Raw genomic sequence first — 20,242 nt, 5'->3', positions numbered from 1 at the left:
GTGTTCAATGCAATTAACCACTGGGGGTAAAATTATCTAGACCCTGGGTGCAAGTCCCAGTGTCAACGCTTTTTAGATCTGTGACTCTCTGGGAGGCTATGGAACCAGCCCGAGCACTGGTCAGAGGCAGCTCTTTCGGGGCAAAAGGATCATGTTTTTAGGGTCTAGGAGATACGGGTTTGAATCCTAGGTCCGCCACACATGAGTGATACGGCTTTTGAGAAGTCGTTTACCTCCTGTGTCTCGTGTCCCTCAGTGGTATAAAGATGGTAATGATTTTGATGGGTTGACTTGTGCCCCTCAACATTCTTATGTTGAAACCCTAACCCTCAATATCTCAGACTGTGACTATGTTTGGAGATGGGACCTTGAAAGAGGTAATTAAGGTAAACTAAGGTCACGTCCCGTATGACTGCTGTCCAGTATGGACAGCATGAGTGTCCTAATCCAGTATGACCGTTGTCTTTATGAGAAGAGGAGATTGGGACACAGACAGAGGGAGAAAGGAATATGTGAAGATACAGGGAGGAGATGGCTGTCTGCAAGCCAAGGAGAGAGGCCTCAGGAGAAAACCAACCCTGCCAACACCTTGTTCTGGGACTTCCAGCCTCCAGAACTGCGAGCAAGTGAATTTCCCTCGCTTAAGACACTCTGTGGTCCTTGGTTATGGCAGTCCTAGAAACCTGCTACAATGACAGTCACCTGAAGAGATACAGTGACTCAGGAGACATGTTACATGATGTCTAGGTTAAGGTGTGTGACACAGGGCAGGCATCTTGGCAAAGCCAAGTAAGACAGGTTCAGGCTGACATCTCCATCCAGGTCTCTGTGGACACATTCACCACCACTGCCACCTTCTACGGCACCCTTTCTGGTGGATGGACTCAGGCTCTGGTGTACCGTCATGTTAACTAGATTCCTTTATACATGCCAGCTCCTCTGAGTGTCAGCAGCTCCTCTTCAGTCGGTGGAGGCTGGTCACGTGGCAGTGCCAGGCTCCACTGAAGGCACTTTTTCTCCTCCAGGCCATGTGGTGGTTGAGTCCTGAGCTATCCCTCCTGGGAAATGGTCACAGACCTTTTTCCCAAGGGTCCTACAAGGTGATATTTGGGGCCGCATCGTTCTCAGCCCTTCGGACTTCGTCAGCCTGCTCGAGTGTCTCCACCTCTGAAAAACCTTGGCTTGGTCCAGCTGGCACATGTGCACAAATGTCCGTTTGATGAGTCTCTGCTTGGAGATTCTGCAGACATTTTCAGAGCCAAGGACATGTTGGTTCCCTCATTTCTCTCTCTCTCTGGCTTTCTCAGATGTGCTCGCTGTTGTTGATTTTCATGGGGGTACTTGCCCAAGGCCTGCACAGCACTACTAAAATCACAACAGTGATATCAGCCACTTGGGTGTGTGGGTAGCCAGTGGGAGTCAGCTCCATCTGGAGACTAAAAAGAGAAACACAATCCTCTTCTTTCCCTTCCCCCGGACTTTTCTGTATCTTTGCAGGTAGACAGGGCCAAGTAGGGAATTTACAAATTGACACCTTTTTTTCCCCAAGCAGCTTGATGTTTTAAAAAAAAGTTCCTTTGATTCCAAAGAACTGGGAGCAGGGAGTAAGTTTGGCCGGGAAGCCAGAGCAATTGGAGAGAGGTGGTGGTGGAGGGTTGCTGATGCATATGTGCCTGGAGTCCTGTGTGCTTGGAAAATCTCGGGTGCACACTGCAAATGTAGCTGTAAACCCCAGCAAGAGGAACCTGAGAACCAGTTCCAGCTGTTAACACCTGGAGACTTCCAAAGTTACTGTGAAAAGAGCATCTCTGGCAAAGCCAAACTTGACTTTATGAATTTTGTTATTTTAGGTCAAATGCTGTTCCTGCTCATCTGGGCATTCCGTGTGTCTTGACTGAGGGACACACAGTAAAACCATCAGCCTGTTGGTGCCAGAGGGCATGGGAGGCGTCCCTTTAGCAATTGGCAGGAGGACGACAAAGGGGAAGGCACATCCCACTCATATCAGGGTAGTAAGGAAGGAGAGTGGCTCTTCCCCTTCCTCCCATTTCTTTATTAGTCATAACATTATTCAGCTGGAATGGGTCTCTGTGTGCCAACTCTGCATCTCCTGGAGATGAGTGAATTCTTACTTGATGATGGAGGTAATGATTTCTTTTTCAGTCTGCTTTCAACCTTCAGTGTTACCAGGATGTGAACTGGTGTAGGATCCTGAAGACTCTGTGATGGTAGCTGCCTTAGGGCAGACAAAGGCCAATGCATGGGTTTATACCTGTGCATTTTGAGGACAAGAACTTCTAATGGTAGGTGAGTTGTGCAAATGATCTAGGACCCAGGTATCTTGTCTTGATTTGCTGAATCCTTTCTTTAAAGCTATTCGGTCATTCTTTGCTAAGAGTCTCCCCCACTGCCTCCACAGGGGAGTCCAAAATTACATCACGTTGTTTAATAATTTTATTAGTGTTCATGAGGCCAAGACTTACTTGCTCCAGGTCACACAGTGGGTTGCTGGCAAAGCTGGGACTTGAACCTCTGACTTCTTTCCCAGCCTGACGCTGGTCCCCTTCTACAGAGCTACTTTTGCCACTTTCGAGGAGTCCTCATCTTTCTACTCCTGCCTCTGCACTGCAGAGGGCGCCCCGAGAGGGGGCCTTCCTGTCCTCTCCCGGGCTCTGATGATAGGGTCCGTCTCAGCCATTGGAGGCCTGTGTCGGGATGTGGGCCGACCCTTGTGATTCTCCCTTGCTATAAGGGGAAGCAGCCCTCAGAAGAGAAAGACTTGCATTTGTATGCAGCCAGTCAGTCGGATGGCGTTGAAATAAACGCAGCACAGATCAAACTACACACAGCCAGCACATCGCGGGGAAGAGGAACCAAAATGGAATGCTGATTTTTCTCACCATCTTCTTTAGAAACCTTCTTCCTCGCCACCCACCGGATGATGCTGGCTGTTGGGGCAGTCTAGCATTGAGATGAAACGCTTAGGTTTGGGAGGCAGCCCTGTGTTCAAATCCATTTATTGATGGATGTATTTCCCATTTATAGTCTGTGGGACCCTTAAGGGAAGTCACTCTTCAGAGCTTCAATCCTTTCATCTATAAACTGGGCCTCTTAATGTCTCGCTTATAGATTTTAAGAGAGTTAAAATAATAGATGAACATAAAGTGCTTTGCACAATGCCTCGAACATATTATTAGCATGCAGGAGCGGGTCGGTGCTCTTCTCGTCAGTGGCGGCAGCATCGTTTTGACTGCCTCATTGACTTGCTTGGATGTGGGAGTGTACGTAATAAAGTACCCAGTCTAGAACCTGGCCTGTGGTTATCGTTAATAAATGGAAGCTGTTGCAGTCGTGTGGGAAAGCTCAAAGATCTGAGTAATTTCAGCAGATGCCACCGAACTGGAGGAATCCGGGACTTAGATTCTTCTCCCAGCCCTGTCTCAGAAGAACTGTATTGCCCTGGGCCAGTTGGTTTTTTTTTGTTTGTTTTATGACCTCACATTCTGCATCAATTGCATGGGGGTAACTGAGCTTTGTGGGATACTGAAAAGAGAGAACAGAAGTGAGGTGCCTACCTCGGTGCTGGAATAAAGCCAGGGCTCCATCAACGGCCGTCGACTCTGAGTTGCTGGTCCCATCAGCATTGCTCTTTCTGGAGAGTAAACTGTTGGTTCATCCCAAGGACTATAAATTGTGCTTACCCTTTAACTCAGTGATTCTATTTTTAGGAATGTACCGTTCTCACATACAGATTCTAAAGGAAAAGGTGGAGCTGGGTAGAGTGGAGCCTGTCAGAGGGCTTCATAGCAGCACTGTTTACAGCAGCTCAGATTGAAGACTCCACACGTACCCAGCGTTGCCAGGCATCTTGGGTGTTTTAATACCATAGAGCCCTCTGGGGCTGTGGGGAATGTCAGATGCCTGGGAGGCGCACATGGCTTTCCATTTTGGGGGTGTCCCATTTGGGAGGGAGTTGAGCGGCGGTGTAGGGCTAGCGGTTTTTGAAATCATTCCATTGAGGACCGTTCCCTTTGGGTCCCCCGCTTTGGCCACAGCCAAGGCGCACTGCCTTGGAACCTCTGCAGGGCCTGTCCTGTGGCCTCAGGGGTCAGGAGGCAGTGCCAGAGCAAATCCAGCTTGTTCAGATCCGGGGCTGCTTAGACGCCACCTTAGATGATTCCTTTGGCAGCAAGTGACACTCGGCAAAGGGCATGGCTGACAGAGGCCTTGAGGGAGAAGCGTGTGTTGCAGGGAGGATGTGAATCACAGAGGGTAGGAGGACAGGGAGCCTGGGAGTGCCTGCAGTTGTACTTGTAAAGGCCGTTCTGTGTGCAGACGCTGGGCAGAGGCTTGTAGGTGCAAGACAGAGGGATGGTCTCCTCTGCCTGGGTTCTCTGATGGGCCTTGTGCTCGGGGACTGGAGCTTGGTCACGCGAGATTCCGGGATCCCCCCGGTGGCACCGAGAGCGTGCCCAGAAGGGTGACGATCGAGCATCCTCAGCGAATCCAGCGAGGCGGGTGTTCACCGAGCTTGTGGCCCCGAGCGAGCACTCAGCCTGTCCGTTGCCTTCCCCCTTCCTCGAGGTGGGGGTCGGGGGGTGGTTATTTCAGCACGCGGCCTTTTTAGACATATTACGGTAATCATCTGGTCAGAGTTTCGGGGAAAGCTCCCAATTTCCGGTGCCGTCCGGCTGTCCACTGATGCGTACTCATCCCGGATCGCAGCTCTACAAATACAGGTGTGCGTCTTTGGAAACATTTGCATGGATTTGGGGGTGGGGGGCTGGAAATCGTTACGTCTACCAGCCGGTTATTCCTTCCTTTCGTAAAGTCATTACAGCCTATGATAAAGGAAATGAGAGAGGCGATAAAAATGGGGAATCGGGCATGTGGTAATTCCTAAGATTGAAGACCTAAAAGTTTGATGATTCAGTGCTTTAGCGCTCTTATTCTCTCCTCCCTCCGCTTGATATCCTTTAGCCAGCAGCTCTGTATTGAGGATAATTCAGCCTGGTACACAAATCCTTCTGTGATCTGGCCCGTGGCTTGTCTCCTCAGCTGGTTTCATCTTTCTGACATTTTTCTTTAACATTCCTGAAGGTGTACCTCAAACAGTGTATGTGTATAAATTTCCTGTGGCTGCTATAACAGATTACCACAAACTTAGCCCCTTAAATTAATACAGGTTTATTCTTGTATACTTCTAGAGGTCCGAAGTCTAGCATCCGTCTCTCTGGGCTAATGTCAAGGTGTCGGCAGGGCTGCATTCCTCGGCTTGTGGCCCCTGCCTCCATCTGTGAAGCGCATGTCTCCAGTCTCTGCTTCTGTTTTCACAGTGACCTTTTCTCCGATGCCAGCTCTTCCTGCATGTCTCTTGTCAGGATGTTATGATTGTGTCAGGTCCAGCCAGGGAATCCCGGGTGATCTCCCCATGTCGCGATCTTTAATCGTACCTACAAAGCCTCTTTTGCCTTACAATGTAACATTCGCCAACTCCAAGAATGAGCACTCGGGCATCTTTGGGAACTGTTATTCAGCCTACCCCGACGTGTCCTTGTATCTTGTGTTCTTGCTGCCTCCGATGCCTTTTCCTGCCTTCTTTGCCAGGCTAGCTCCTATTCAGAACCCAGCCTCAGGGTCTTCTCTGTAGGAAGACTTCCTTGGACCCCCGTCCCCTGCAGTCCTGTTGATCTGGTAACGTGCCTCTCCTCCCTGCTTACCTCACGTCTTGCACCTGTACCCTTAGTAGCATTTATCACACCCCATATAGTTGTCAGTTTGTCTGTCTGTCCCAGTCGCCCTTGCAGACAGGGACTGCCTTGTAACCACCTTCTTATTCCTGCCACATAGACCCATGGCTGCATTTCGTAGGCACTGGCTGATGGGTGTTCAGGGGACCGGGGCAGGAGCCCACCTCCTACCTTGAAGACATTCCCGAGGAGAGAAGCCCTTTGTCCTGATTTCCATGCAGCCTTGTGGGCCTGCAGTTGCATTTCCTCCTGGGACCCGAGTCCTTTGGGCTTCAGCATGTCCGGGTCCCATGTTTTCCTGTCCTTTCTGCTGTCTAATTCCCTTTGCTGGGCTGCAGGAGATCAGCCTAAGGAAGTGAGAGCAAAGAGACAAGTTCCACTTAACATGTATATTGCTCCGCTTTTCTGTTTCTTGGCGAGGCCCCGAGGACAGGGATGGCTGCAGAAAATGTTCTTTCATCTAAATGATGTCCCTGTGGGGGGCTGGATTTGGACTTTTTTCTGGGCTGTGGAGAAGAGTGGGTGTGGTAGTCTCGTGAGCCCAGGAACAATGAAGGCACAGAAGTCAATGCAGAAACTGCAAGTTCGATTCAGTCAACATGGATTGAGAACACACCGTGTGTCTGCTCCCATGCTAGGGCTTGGCGTCCAGGATTAATGTCTAGCATTTATTAAGTAGTTATTATGTGCCAAACGTTGTTCCTAGTTCTTTAGTTCCATCACATCCTTTACTTGATAGAACTGCCCCGTGAAATATAGGTCCCATGATTATCTGAGTTTTACAGATGAAGAAACTGAGGCAGAGACAAGTTGCCGTAAATGTTTTCAGTTGCCCTCCAGTAAGTGGCGTGGGCTCCAGAGCCCACTGCTGTACCACCTTGCTGATGGGGTATAGACTCAGTCACTCTCCCCAAAATACTCGTGGTCTGGAGGTGGCATCTGAACTGATAGCACACTGGAGGGCGAGTGGATCCACGGGGGGTCAGAGGCTTCAGGGGACATCCCAGGCAGAAGCAGTTAAATAAAACAAAAGCAGGGAAGTGTGAAGGTAATTATTTTGTCCAGGGAGGAGTGAGTAGCAATTCAGGACGGTGTAGGTGGCTTTTAGAGTTGTAGCAAAGATTGACAAAGAATGAGAGACCTGGAGGGACAGGAGGGCGTAGCCAGAGAATGCATTTCCCAATCTGTGGTCTGGAGGTGAGCAGCTGTAGGTGAAGATGATGACGACGGTAATGTCTGTCAGACTGCGATGGACATACACATTTCCCTGGATTTTGTTAAAATGCAGACTCTGATTCAGAAGCCTGGGGTGAGCTGGTGAGTCTTCCTTTCTGACGAGCTCCCAAGTGGCGCTGATGTAGTCGGTACCTGGGTCCTGCTTTGAGCCGTGAGGTGTAGGGGGGATGAAGGTGCTACAGGGAGTGTGGGTGAAGGTGCTTGGAAATGATGCCCTTATTTTGCTGTCAGGCTAGAGGGTTGGGCGGGTCTGTGATAATGTTCTCAAGAAGAACTGCAGTAGGTGGAGAGGAAGGTGAGGAGTGGGGGCAGAGGTGTTCCGCCACAGGAGGAAGAACCTGGAGTTTTGCAGATTCAAAGGAGGCCGTTGGAAAGAGCGTGGTGCGTCCGTGACAGTTAGGCTCGATGGCGTGACAGCAGGTCCCCCGTAACAGTGGTTTCACCAGAGGGAAGCTTATTTCTCTCTCACGTCCAAGCAGTCAGGGTGTTGGCCCTGTAGCGTGGTGCGGTAGTTTCACGGTGTCGTTAGATCCCAGGATACTATCTCGCGGTTCTGCCATCCTCAGCTGTGCGCCGAAGCACCTCAGTGTCCAGCGTGGCTCTTGGGTGTCAACATCCTTGCAGGCCAGCAGCCAAGAAGAAGCAGGGAGAAGGCCAGGACGGGCACACATCTCAGAGGGCAAAGTGCCTCTGGGTGGCCTTCCTTGAAGTCCCACAGCCATGCTTAGCTGCCCTAGAGGCTGTCGGGTAAACAGTCTTTTCTCTGGCTGCTTTACTCCCCTGAATGGAAGCCGGGTTCTCTTCCTAAGCAGACGAGGGAGAGTGGCTCTGGGCTGGCAACTTGGCCGGCCTTGCCGCAAGTGGAATGCGTGGTGAGCATGTAAAGGTGGGGTGGGGGGAGTGGGTGTCGAATTAATCGGATTTCAGAGCACACCTGACTGATGGCCCCCTATGCTCCTGGGGCTCTGAATGTGCTCTCGCCCTCTGCTTGTCCTAGTTCCTAAGTGCATCTCTCTCCTCTACCATAGAAAACCTATCCAAAACCTTCTTACCCTACATTGCCACCTCCTCTGAGAAGTCCACCCGGACTCTCGAATCAGCATCTGTCCTCCGTCCCCTGAATGGAGTGTGGTCTTGGTACCTCTATCAGCCTTCATTTCATTCTATTTTATATTTTATTTATTCATTTGCACATGTACGTCTTCAGATTTCAAGGCAGCATCTGTCCCCCAACACAGTGCCTGGCATAGGATGAATTACCAGGACATTTTAGTTAAACTTCAGTGAGTAGTTGAACTTGAGTGATAAAGCTGCTGGCATATGGTGCTGGGTGATTTTCCTGAAATAGGGCTTCTGGAACTCTAGACTCCATCAGAATCAGCTGGAGGGCTGGTTCTAACAACTCCCCCTTCCCCCAATTTCTGATTTAGGAGGCTTGGGGGGCCTAAGGATGTGCATTTCTAAGAAGTTTCCAGATGATACTGATACTGCTGGCCCCAGGACAACCCTTCAAGAGATCATTGTCCTTGAGAAACACCCAGATTTGTTTCTTTCCCCCGGGGAAACGTGCGATTTAAATTAGGCCTGAAAATACACGTGGGAATTCAATACAGGAATATTAAGTCAATGGATGAACTAGTAGAGGAATATCTGAGGTCAAGAGTGCCTTAGAGTTTTGTTTCAATTTTTTTCTCAAACAAATCTCCTATATCACCTAATCTTAGATGCTGCCAACTGTAAGACACAACATTATTTTATATAAAGCCAAGACATTTAAAAAGGATTTTTTGTGTGTGTGTGGTACGGGGGCCTCTCACTGCTGCGGCCTCTCCCACCACGGAGCACAGGCTCCGGACGTGCAGGCCCAGCGGCCATGGCTCACGGGCCCAGCCACCACTCCGCGGCATGTGGGATCCTCCCGGACCGGGGCACGAACCCGTATCCCCCGCATCAGCAGGCGGACTCCCAACCACTGCGCCACCAGGGAAGCCCTAAAAAGGCTTTTAATTAAGCTATGACACAATGTTTTCTCATCCCTTTGAATCTTTTATACTTATTGTTTTTTATTTTTTTAACATCTTTATTGGAGTATAATTGCTTTACAATGGAGTGTCAGTTTCTGCTTTATAACAAAGTGAATCAGCTATACATATATCCCCATACTTATTGAAAGAGCCCTTTTAGACCTAGTTAGGTGGGTTTTATCATATATTACTGCTATGCCTACATATGAAGGAAAATATGGGCAAACATGTTGGTTCAGGTTTTTTTTTTTTTAATTAATTAATTTATTTTTGGCTGCATTGCTGCCCACAGGCTTTCTCTAGTTGCGGTGAGCAGGGGCTACTCTTCGTTGCGGTGAGCAGGCTTCTCACTGCGGTGGCTTCTCTTGTTGTGGAGCACAGGCTCTAGGCGCGCAGGCTTCAGTAGTTGTGGCTCGCAGGCTTCAGTAGTTGTGGCTCGTGGGCTCTAGAGCGCAGGCTCAGTAGTTGTGGCACATGGGCTTAGTTGCTCCGTGGCACGTGGGATCTTACCGGACCAGGGATCGAACCCGTGTCCCCTGCACTGGCAGGCGGATTCTTAACCACTGGGCCACCAGGGAAGTCCCGGTTCAGGTATTCTTAAAGCTTCTTCGCATTGAGCCTCACTCTTTGGAATCCCTTCTCTACGGTGTCGTTGCCGTCTGTGTTTTCTCCATTGTACTGTCTTCCACATCGCTGTGAGCATCAGATTTCTTGTAAGAATCCTGAGAAAGCATTTGTGCCCACTTTGCAGCTCTGTGGAGCTAGCCTACTCCTGGCTCCTCTTTTGGGAATGTTGTGGACACATTGGACCCCTCCACCTGCCCCTTCCCACAACCATTTGGGGGATAGGGGTTAAAAAGTGACCCCCCCACCCCCATCATTGTCTCCAGGATTTTCATGGAAGCCACTGACACCTGTTGTGCACCTATTGTGAATGTGCTAGTGGTGCAGCTGTGTTACTACTGCTGTATGCTCTCTAGTTATTGCTGGAGGCTACTTGATTTCAGAGATGTCAGAATGTGAAAAACAATTTGTCCTAGAATTAGTAAATTTTAAAAAATATCCACCACGTGCTGGGCACATGTTTCACTGTCACGGCTTTTCGTATAATCCGTCTCAGTTGATATTTACGGTGGTTGTCAAAGGTCAGCGTTGTGACCTCAGGTTTCGAGATGAGGGCCCTGGATCCCCACTAAACATGCAGACAGGCGGCATGCATTCACTGTTCAGATTTATTGAGCTCCTACTATGTGCCAGTCACCATTCCAGATACCGGGAATACTGACGTGGAAAATAGGTACAATCGGCCATCCGTATCTGCAGGTTCCACATCCATGGATTCAACCAACCATAGATCAAAAATACTCTGGGAAAAAAATTCCAGAAAATTTCAAAAAGCAACACTTGAATTTGCCGCACGCCAACAACTGTTTACACAGCACTTACGTTGTATTAGGTATAATAAGTAATCTAGAAGTGATGTAAAATACACAGGAGGATGTGTATAGGTTAAATACTATGCCGTTTTATATAAGGGACTTGACATTTTGGTGTTCACGGGTGGGTCCTGGAACCAATCCCCCACGGATATCAAGAGATGGCTGGTTATAAGACTGAATCATATCTGTGCTATAAGAAGAAAACTCAAGATATGCCAGGTATTACGGAAGGCTTTTTGAGTAAACACTAGAGTGAAGTGAGGGTGCTCACCATACAGATAAAAAAAGGGAACCGGTTCCAGCCAGAGGAAATTGCAGATGCAAAGGTCCTGTGGCAGGACTGTGCTTGTCTTATTGGAGGAACAAGTCTACACAATTTTTACCTACGACACTATGAGAGCAAATGCTTGGGAGTTTCTTCCCACACCAGTTTTCTGACTCTCAGGACTCAAACTGGTTGTCCTACGATTTAATGCTTTTGCACTAACTACCCAAAGTTAGTTCAGACCCCGTGGCTTAAGGGCTCAGTTCCACAAGACTGTCCCCACTTCAGATTCCAGTCACATGTCTCCGGTTGGCACCTGTACTTCTGCTCAACTGGGTATAAATTCAGGGGGTTTCCACAACCCCCCCATCTTTGGAACTCAGGGAAGTGCTTTACTTACTACCTCTGGTTTATTATTAAAGGATACAAGTTGGGAACAAGGCAGGGATCACATATGCACCCTCTCGAGGCATATGCTTCTCCCAGGACCGTGATGTGTTCATCAACCTGGAAGCTGTCTGGACCCTGTCGCTTAGGGGGTTTATGGAGGTTTCATTGTGCAGGCATGATTGATTGAGTCACTGGCCATTGGTACTTAACTCAGTCTCCAGCCCCTCTCCCCTCCCTGGGCATTGGGCAAGGGAGGAGGCTGAAAGTTGCAACCCTGTAATCATGCCTTGGTCTTTCTGGTGACCAGACCCCATCCTAACGCTCTCTAGGGGTCCCCCACTCACCAGTCATCTCATTAGCATACACAGGACACTCATCATTCCAGAATTCCAACGGTTTTAGGAGCTGTGTGCCAGGAACCGGGCACAAAGACCAAAAATATGTTCGTCACAGCAAGGAAGCCAATGGAGCTAGAGCAGTGGAAGCTCAAAAACTGCTTGATCAGTAGCCCAAGCTGGGATGTAGCTGGGCTCTGATTTCCAGATCTTTGGGTTCTAAGTTCAGGGTTTGTCCACATGTAGGTAAGGATGGGAGGCCACTTGAGGTTGCATCCTTCTCTGTTTCCTAGAGTGAGTTCAGTCTTTTAAGAAACAAATGTCTTGATTGATTCAACTGCAGTCACAAGGCAGAGCAGAAAAATGTTCTCAGTGTCGTCACCACTGTGCTGCCTGGGAAGTACCCACAGTACCTGGCTCCTGAGTAGCGGTTAAACCAACCCAGGTAATGAGGACAGCAGGTGTGGGAAAGTGGACAAAGGATATGACATAGAAATACAAACAGTTCATTCCCAGTGCATGTTCTCAAAATAGAACATGGGACTTTCAACTCTTTCTTCTTTGAAGAACGTTGTCAAGAGAGAGACTCTAGCAGTGCACTGTGGAAGAAAGAGCAGAGATCAGGGTTTTGAAACCCCCTCTGCCAGTAATTAGTCATGGGACTCCCATCTATTAGAGTTCAGTTACAGACTAGAGAATGCGTGAGCTTAAGCAGAAAAGGATTTGTTGCCATTATTAGGTGCCTTGCAGAATTTCAGGAGAAGCTAGAGGCACAGACTGTCAGCTGAGGGGCAGTTCTTGGAACCTCCCAGAACCAGATCGCCAGGGAAACTGTGGTTAAGAAGCCACTGGGACAGCTCTCCCCATAAGGACCACCTTGTCTGCTGGGACCTGTGAGGACAGCATGGGCACCGTGGCCACTGGGCCTGCGCATCCGGAGCCCGTGCTCCGCAACGGGAGAGACCACAACAGTGAGAGGCCCGTGTACCTCAAAAAAATAAAATTAAATTAAAAAATGGGTTGATGGATGACTAGAAGGATAGGTAGGTATGATATAGCAAGTATGGTAAGATGTTAATAATGGTAGAATGTAGGTGTAGGGATATACATGTTCACTGTAAAATTCTTTTACCTTTACTGTATGTTTGAAAACTCTCATAAGAAAATGTTAGGGAAAAATCTTAAAAAAAATAAAAAATCATAGAATGTGTGGTTCCTTCCTCTCCTGCCTCAGGTGGTGGTTGATTGTTAAGAAAGTTAGTCCAGCTCTCTGGCACTACATTATGGGACGCGGTGATTTTCGCTGAACTGAATATAGAGCAGAAAGGACTCAGCACCATCCACAGAAGATGCCCAATGAGGACTTAACTACTTCTCTTAGTCTCGAATGATAGTCCCAAACTCTGATTTCTCTGCTTCCCCATCCTGGCCTCTCCACCCCAGAGTCGGTGCCACAGCCATGCAAAGACTACAACTAGCCATTTCAGAGATAAGGTTAAGTGTCAGCTTTTATAGTTGGAAGGGACGAAGGGGGGGGCTACCTAACCCTATTTCTTTTTGTGTGCGAATTTACCTAAATCAATTGGGTCATGCAAAAATCTTAGGTGATTTTGTTAGGTAACAGTAGTGGCCAAAAAGTTTGAGTTGAAAAACGGTGAACTTCCCACTACATCCTCACTATATTCATTAGTCAGGAGGCATCAGGTGATTCAAGCCACCTGAAAAATATCAGTATCTCTGCCTTGTGTCATTTCAGATGCTCTGGCCAGCCCCTTGCAGACAGGCCCATGAGAGGCAGGCACGGCGAGGTTATAGTGACCATTGCTCTCGCCCTCATAGCTGGTATCAAGCAAACAGAGAGCGGTCTTTCCAGAAACAAGACTGCTTAGGGAGCACCCCTGGGATGGCATCACTACGGATGGTGATTCCAGTCTCTCTAGGTTTTCAGTATGTTTATGAAAAGGAGGAGAGAACCTCTAAAATATTTTAGCCAGCCCACATTTCTTGAAAGCCTTCTCTCACCACTGAGCCCTCTTTTCTAACATTCCATATGCCATTCAACAAGCTGCTATGTCACCAGGAAAAACTCTATTCCAGAATGCACTACATCCAGATATTGATAACCTACTACCTACAGCCTACTTCTGGGTTGAGGTTTTCCAAGTAGAGTGCCTCTTGTTTTAATTGTCGTTAAGTATACATAACATAGGGAATTCCCTGGTGGTCCAGTAGTTAGGACTCCGTGCTTTCATTGCAGGGGGCCCAGGTTTGATCCCTGGTTGGAGAACTAAGATCTGCATGCTGTGTGGCACGGCCCAAAAGAAAAAACAAACCGAAAAAAAAACCCAAAACGATATATATACATACATGACAAAATTTACCACTTAAACCATTTTTAAGTGTACACTTCCGTCGCATTAAGTACATTCACGGTGTTGTGTAACCATCACCGCGATTGATTTCCAAAACTGGTTCATCACTGCAACTTCTCATTTCCCCTCCACCAGCCCCTGATAACCTCCGTCCTACTTTATTTCCATAAATTTGCCCATTGTAAGTACCTCACATACGTGGAATAGTGCATTATTTGTCCTTTCGGGTCTGGCTTATTTTATTTGGCAAAATATCATTAAGGTTGATGCACCTAGTGGCATGTGTCAGAGTTTCCTTCCTTTTCAAGGCTGAGTGATATGCCCTTGTATGTATGCACCACATTTTGTTTATCCATTCATCTTTGGATGAATATTTGGGTTCTTCTGCCTTTTGGGGAGCGGGGGACTGTGGATAATGCTGCTGCCCCTTTTTTCAAATAGCACATATCGATAGAATATTTCGGGGGATGATGTTTACATAGGGAAAATATTTATGTTGCAAAAATCAATATACTGTTTTAAATAAAATAATGTATTACGGTAAGTATTATTAAGTCCTAGACCAGATACAACTGGTAGAAAATTGGAACTGTGTGTAGACATTCTGAGAAGCCGAGAGCATCAGCAAACTGGCGACGTGGGCCTGGGGTGCTGCCGGCGCTGAGAACAGCCAGGTGGTGGCCTCACGCACAGCAGCCTCACGCTGACAGCCGCATGGACGGTGTTCTGATCAGGAAGCACCGGGGTTTTTTTTTTTTTAGCATTTTACATCCTCACAAGATAATTTGTCACTTCTGTACAGGTGTTTTATGTTTATGACGTCTTTATTTCAATTTAGAAAATGGGGAGGAGGGAGTTGGCTTCATATCTAATGCATTGTTAAGTTTTAATTACAATCTTAATTTATAATTTTAATTATAACGTTTCCCAGTGAAAATTGTGGGAAATTGGTTCCCTGTTAGCTTTGTGGCACACGCCATTTTATTTTCAGGAATGAATTATTGGAATAACGAGGGAGATGCTTGCCTTTAAAGGTATATTACAGAAACTGAAACACAGAAGAAGGAACGTGGGTGCAGAGGCAGGAAGAGTCCTGCTCCCCCAGAGTTCTAGGTGCTGCCTGGAGAAGAGCAGAGACCCCCCCCTCCCAGACCCTGGCCCTCCCTGGTTCCTTAGGGGTCTCGCGTTGGGTCCACGTCAGAACCATCGAAGGGCCCAGAGAATAGGAGGAGGTCCAGTGTTAAGAGGAGTCATAGCCTTTGCCACTGCTTGTTAAAAGTCAGCCGTGATGGGCCAGGACACACCAGGAGGCTTAGGAGAGTTGAATGGGGCTTGGCCAGATTTTGTGTCTGAGCGTGTAGGGAGATGTACGCACGTGAGCCGAGAGACATGTATTTTGCTTGCTGACTTGCCCACTCCTGGCCCGTGAAGGGCCGTGTTCCAGTCTTGGACTCACAGGCCTTCTTACTGCACAGTCAACATTTGCTGGTGAGAAAGGAGTCCACTGGTACCGCCGCGTCCAATACTCAGCCACGCTGATGCTCTCTGATCAATGTCGTGTGCGTGGCTCGTAGTGTTACGGCAACACCAAATCTGTTTTTAATTCTCCCCTTCTTCCCATCTTTTGAAAGAGTGTGAAACCACTCTTCGTGACCAGCAGCCTCTCCTCCTCCTCCCCCAAATGTCAATTGGATTAACACTTTGCAGTTGGGGATGCCTCCACATCTGCTTACAGCACGTGGAAAGCAACAGCACGGAGTCCTTGTGAGGTTTCAGTATTCATTCTCTCTTGATGACGTGCACAGAAATTTACTCTAGTCTCAGGCCAGAGGGTGACGTGTGCAACTGCCAGGGCTTCACAGTCGGGCTGGGCCCTCCCCAGGCGAGGGCTGTCGGGCCTGCTGCCTCACCATCTCTAACACAGCTTCTGGAACTAGGAAGGGACGGACCCTCATGCTTTGAAGAGGTTCCAGAGCAGGGTCCATGGGAGCCCCTGTTCTGTGCAGCGGCGGTGGCTTTGTGGTGCTGGATGAGTCCAGAAGAGTGTTGGGTGGGTAGATGCTGTGTGGGAGGACCAGCCCAGTGGGAACCCTTCCCAGGGCTGCCCTCGCTGGCTAGAGGGACCCACTAGGCCAGATGGGAGCTGGTCCAAATGCTGACCTTCAACTTGGTTTCCTTTGTCAAGGTCTCAGGATCTCTCTACCCAGCCCACCCCTTTTTTCTCTTTTTCTCTGATTTCTTTGCCTTCTCGCCATCTGCCATCTTACCTAAGGGGAAAAGGATGCTTCTCCCTCTTTTTTTTTTTTTTTTTTTTCCCCCATCTCTTCCATGCTCTCTTTCCCTCCTTTCCCTGCCCCCTGGTCTCTAGTCTAAGGAGCATGGAGTGTGTTTGAATTCCATCTCCTGTTGATTATTGGGTGTATTAACTTGGGTACCAGCATCTTCAAGGGCTGACTGGGGATGCAGATGCCTACATCTGGGGTGGTTTGGAGGACTGAGTGATCAGAGCAACCACTAAAGCTTGTATAGCTCTGATGTTTGTATGGCATTCTCTGGCTCTACATGTGTGCACTCAGTCCTCACGACCACCCATGGGACAAGACTGTTATCCTCAATATAGATGAGGAAACTGAGGCCTAGAGAGGTCCACCAACTTGCTGAAAGTCATAGAGCTATTACAGGGTGAAGCCTGTGTTGGCGCCCAGCCTGCATGGCTCCTCCCTTCACACCGTGATAGGATTACCCATGGAAGCATTTAGTACATGGGGAAATGATAGGTATTGAACGTCTATGGGTAAAAGTTCTTTAACATGCATTGTGGAAGATGTACATTATAAGTATTTAAAAGATTATTTATTCATATCAGTTTTCTCTCCATTTTTAAAAAATTTTTTAAATTTTTAAATTTTATTTTTTTATACAGCAGGTTCTTATTAGTCATCCGTTTTATACACATCAGTGTCTACATGTCAATCCCAGTCGCCCAATTCATCACACCCCCACTCCCACCCCCCTGCGGCTTCCCCGCCCTGGTGTCCATACGTTTGTTGTCTGCATCTGTGTCTCTATTTCTGCCCTGTAAGCCGGTTCATCTGTACCATCTTTCTAGGTTCCACATACATGCGTTAATATACGATACTTGTTTTTCTCTTTCTGACTGACTTCACTCTGTATGACAGTCTCTAGATCCATCCACATCTCAACAAATGATCCAATTTCGGTTCTTTTTATGGCTGAGGAATATTCCATTGTATATATGTACCACATCTTCTTTATTCATTCGTCCGTCAGTGGGCATTTAGGTTGCTTCCATGACCTGACTATTGTAAATACTGCTGCAGTGAATATTGGGGGGCATGTGTCATTTTGAATTATGGTTTTCTCTGGGTATATGCCCAGTAGTGGGATTGCTGGGTCATATGGTAGTTCTATTTTTCTATACTGTTCTCCATAGTGGCTGTATCAGTTTACATTCCCACCAACAGTACAAGAGGGTTCCCTTTTCTCCACACCCTCTCCAGCATTTGTTGCTTGTAGATTTTCTGATGGTGGCTCTTCTGACAAGTGTGAGGTGATACCTCATTGTAGTTTTTTTTTCCTTTTTTTTTCACACACACACACTTTTTTATTTTTTACAAGAGATAAGTAAACTGACATCAAGCATTGTAAGTGGATGACCGCAACAAAAGCAGCAATGATTGCAGTTACCAAACACGAAACACACTCATACTATGTCATAATATTAACATTCAGTCCAGTAACCCTCCACTGTGACAGCTCTTTTACTTTGCAGTGAAAATTGATTTGTATATTTTTTGCCTCTGAGTCCTTGTGGGATTTTTTTTTAATTCAAACAGAAAGTCACACAAATTATAATCATCCTCATCAGTTCACTCAGTCCCATGTAATTATTTTTTTATCTTGATCTTTTGTTAGCACGTTTATGAATTCGTCAGTTTTCCATTAGAGTTCTGAAAATGCTTATTCATTCAGTTCAGCAGTAGAGTCAGTCATCAGAAACCTGTCCTTGTCAGAGTCTTTTCCATGAATTCCTTGAAGATGAAACCTTTTATAGGAACATTTTTGCAAAAGCATCAGAGTACACCCAGAACTGTCTGTAAATGACAAAAGCTTAAAACTGACCACGATTAAAGATTTGAAGAAAGCTCATAATAATGCAATTGACAAGGAAATTTAGTTATTTCTGAGATATACATTTTAAAGTAATAACTAAGATTATGACTTACAACATTATACCAGAACATATAAGATTTTTAGAAATTTCATGTAATGTCTGAAATATTAATATTAACATATATCCATATAAATAACCCAAAGAAAGTTTAGTATTAGTTGTTTGTTTTTTGTTTGTTTATACTGCAGGTTCTTATTAGGCATGAATTTTATGCACATCAGTGTATACATGTCAATCCCAGTCGCCCAATTCATCACCCCCCCACCCCCACCCCACTGCGGTTTTCCCCCCTTGGTGTCCATACGTTTGTTCTCTACATCTGTGTTTCAACTTCTGCCCTGCAAACCGGTTCATCTACCATTTTTCTAGGTTCCACATACATGAGTTAATATACGATACTTGTTTTTCTCCTCTGACTGACTTCACTCTGTATGACAGTCTCTAGATCCATCCACGTCTCAACAAATGACTCAATTTCGTTCCTTTTTAAGGCTGAGTAATATTGCATTGTACATATGTACCACAACTTCTTTATCCATTAGTCTCTTGATGGGCATTTAGGTTGCTTCCATGACCTGGCTATTGTAAATAGTGCTGCAGTGAACATTGGGGTGCATGTGTCTTTTGGAATCATGGTATTTACTCTGGGTGTATGCCCAGTAGTGGGATTGCTGGGTCATATGGTAGTTCTGTTTTTAGTTTTTTTAAGGAACCTCCATACTGTTCTCCATAGTGGCTGTATCAATTTACATTCCCACCAACAGTGCAAGAGGTGTTTCTCCACACCCTCTCCAGCATTTGTTGTTGGTAGATTTTCTGATGATGCCCATTCTAACTGGTGTGAGGTGATACCTCATTGTACTTTTGATTTGCATTTCTCTAATAATTAGTGATGTTCAGCAGCTTTTCATATACTTCTTGGCCATCTGTATGTCTTCTTTGGAGAAATGTCTATTTAGGTCTTCTGCCCATTTTTGGATTGGGTTGTTTGTTTCTTTATTGTTGAGCTGCATGAGCTGTTTTTGTATTTTGGAGATTAATCCTTTGTCCGTTGATTCTTTTGCAAATATTTTCTTCCATTCTGAGGGTTGTCTTTTCGTCTTGTTTATGGTCTCCTTTGCTGTGCAAAAGCTTTGAAGTTTCATTAGGTCTCATTTGTTTACTTTTGTTTTTATTTCCATTACTCTAGGAGGTGGATCAAGAAAGATCTTGCTGTAATTTACGTCAGAGTGTTCTTCCTATGTTTCCCTCTAAGAGTTTTATAGTGTCTGGTCTTACATTGAGGTCTGAAATCCATTTTGAGTTTATTTTTGTGTATGGTGTTAGGGAGTGTTCTAACTTCATTCTTTTACATGTAGCTGTCCAGTTTTCCCAGCACCACTTATTGAAGAGACTGTCTTTTCTCCATTGTATATCTTTGCCTCCTTTGTCATAGATTAGTTGACCATAGGTGCGTGGGTTTATCTCTGGGCTTTCTGTCTTGTTGCATTGATCTATGTTGCTGTTTTTGTGCCAGTACCATATTGTTGTGATTACTGTGGCTTTGTAGTAGAGTCTGAAGTCAGGGAGTCTGATTCCTCCAACTCTGTTTTTTTCCTTTAAGACTGCTTTGCATATTCGGGGTCTTTTCTGTCTCCATACAAATTTTAAGATTTTTTGCTCTAGTTCCATAAAAAATGCCATTGGTAATTTGACAGGGATTGCATGAATCTGTAGATTGCTTTGGGTAGTATAGTCATTTTCACAGTATTGATTCTTCCAAAGCAAGAACGTGGTATATCTCTCCATCTGTTTCTGTCATCTTTAATTTCTTTCATCAGTGTCTTATAGTTTCTGCATGCAGGTCTTTTGTCTCCCTAGGTAGGTTTATTCCTAGCTATTTTATTCTTTTTGTTGAAGTGGTAAATGGGAGTGTTTCCTTAATTTCTCTTTCAGATTTTTCATCATTAGTATATAGGAATGCAAGAGGTTTCTGTGCATTAACTTGGTATCCTGTAACTTTACCAAATTCATTGATTAGCTCTAGTAGTTTCCTTGTGGCATTTTTAGGATTCTCTATGTATAGTATCATGTCATCCGCAAACAGCGACGGTTTTACTACTTCTTTTCCAATTTGTATTCCTTTTATTTCTTTTTCTTCTCTGATTGCTATGGCTAGGACTTCCAAAACTATGTTGAATAATAGTGGTGAGAGTGGACATCCTTGTCTTGTTCCTGATCTTTGACAAAATGCTTT

At 46.3% G+C, this 20,242-nt stretch overlaps 1 protein-coding gene and 1 non-coding gene across 3 annotated transcripts in view; both read left to right on the top strand.

The window, feature by feature from the left end:
- LARGE1 (LARGE xylosyl- and glucuronyltransferase 1) overlaps nucleotides 1-20,242 on the top strand; it is a 582,916-nt gene that overhangs the window by 210,989 nt on the left and 351,685 nt on the right. The gene's annotated exons all lie outside the window — the stretch shown is intronic.
- Nucleotides 4,063-4,201, top strand: LOC131767534 (small nucleolar RNA SNORA76). The gene has a single exon (XR_009338741.1). It is a non-coding gene; the product is annotated as a small nucleolar RNA SNORA76 (small nucleolar RNA).

This window comes from Kogia breviceps, chromosome 12, assembly GCF_026419965.1.
Source record: "Kogia breviceps isolate mKogBre1 chromosome 12, mKogBre1 haplotype 1, whole genome shotgun sequence".
Taxonomy (NCBI): domain Eukaryota; kingdom Metazoa; phylum Chordata; class Mammalia; order Artiodactyla; family Physeteridae; genus Kogia; species Kogia breviceps.
This window is presented reverse-complemented; position numbering and strand designations above follow the sequence as displayed.